Below are 1,059 nucleotides of genomic sequence, written 5' to 3'. Positions count from 1 at the left end.
GTTTTTTTTTGCTAATGCAAGAGTCGGACCTTCCTATTCATTAATCAAGAAATATAGTACATAGAGTTACAACACATCCCATAAGGTCGAAGACAAAGGAAAAGAATAAAAGCTTAGCTTTTCCTCACATCCTACCAACAAACTTAACAATTCGAAAGAAGAAAAATCAAAGAGTTTAGATGAGGAGTTGAAAAGGGGTGTCAATTCCCGCGCCCATGACTTGCGAGTCAACTTTACGGGTTCGCCAGACCGGTCCAAAAGAGTACTTGAGCGCCGCCTACCAAAACACTTGGGCCCACAAACTTGCACGGGAGATCTGGACCGTAGAAACCTCAAGAGCCAGCCGACGGAGTATAATGATTTCAGACCGGCCAACATGCGCGGAAGTTAACTTGCGATGAGGGCGGTTTTCCCTCCGACCCCACCTCCACGTGGAGCTCACTGATTGTGATCGCTGCCAAATGGGGAAAACCACTTCCCGCCTGTTGTGGCCACGAAAACCACCTCTGCGCCACAAATCTGCTCGGACCATCCAGACCGTTGGATGACATAGAAAAAATGGACGGTTGTGATTTATGTCGCACATCAAAAATGTGCCGAACTTTATGGCACGATGAAGGTGGTTTTCGAAACCGTCCCACCACCACGTGTCACTCTTTGCATGGTGTTGTGGCCCATAATCCGAAACCACTTTCCGATGGAAAGCGGTGCGATCTCCAAAATATCTCTCCTCCTACTGAAAGTTCACCTGACATTTGGAATTATGAAGCAGAAGCCCCCAACTCCAATGCCGACGATTATTTGCAACAAAATTACCTTGGAATGGGGAAAACTTGTGCCAATCTCTGATGATTATAGAAGAAGATATAAACCCTCCACCATTATTCACCAGGGCCATTCTGTTACCTGTTTGCTCCAAGAGAACTAAACCTGCCATGCTCTTCAGACTATTCCAGCCGGGAGAACTGAAATGGCTGCTGAAAGAACAGTTCTCCCGCCACTTCCAATCTATCTTAGGACCCATAATCGGAGGCGGTGCAGAGGAGACACAAAGGATTG

The sequence above is a fragment of the Pinus tabuliformis genome, chromosome 6 (genome assembly GCF_031772625.1).
Source record: "Pinus tabuliformis cultivar Carrire ecotype Pingquan chromosome 6, CPIR1, whole genome shotgun sequence".
NCBI lineage: Eukaryota > Viridiplantae > Streptophyta > Pinopsida > Pinales > Pinaceae > Pinus > Pinus tabuliformis.
Note: the sequence above shows the minus strand (reverse complement) of the source record.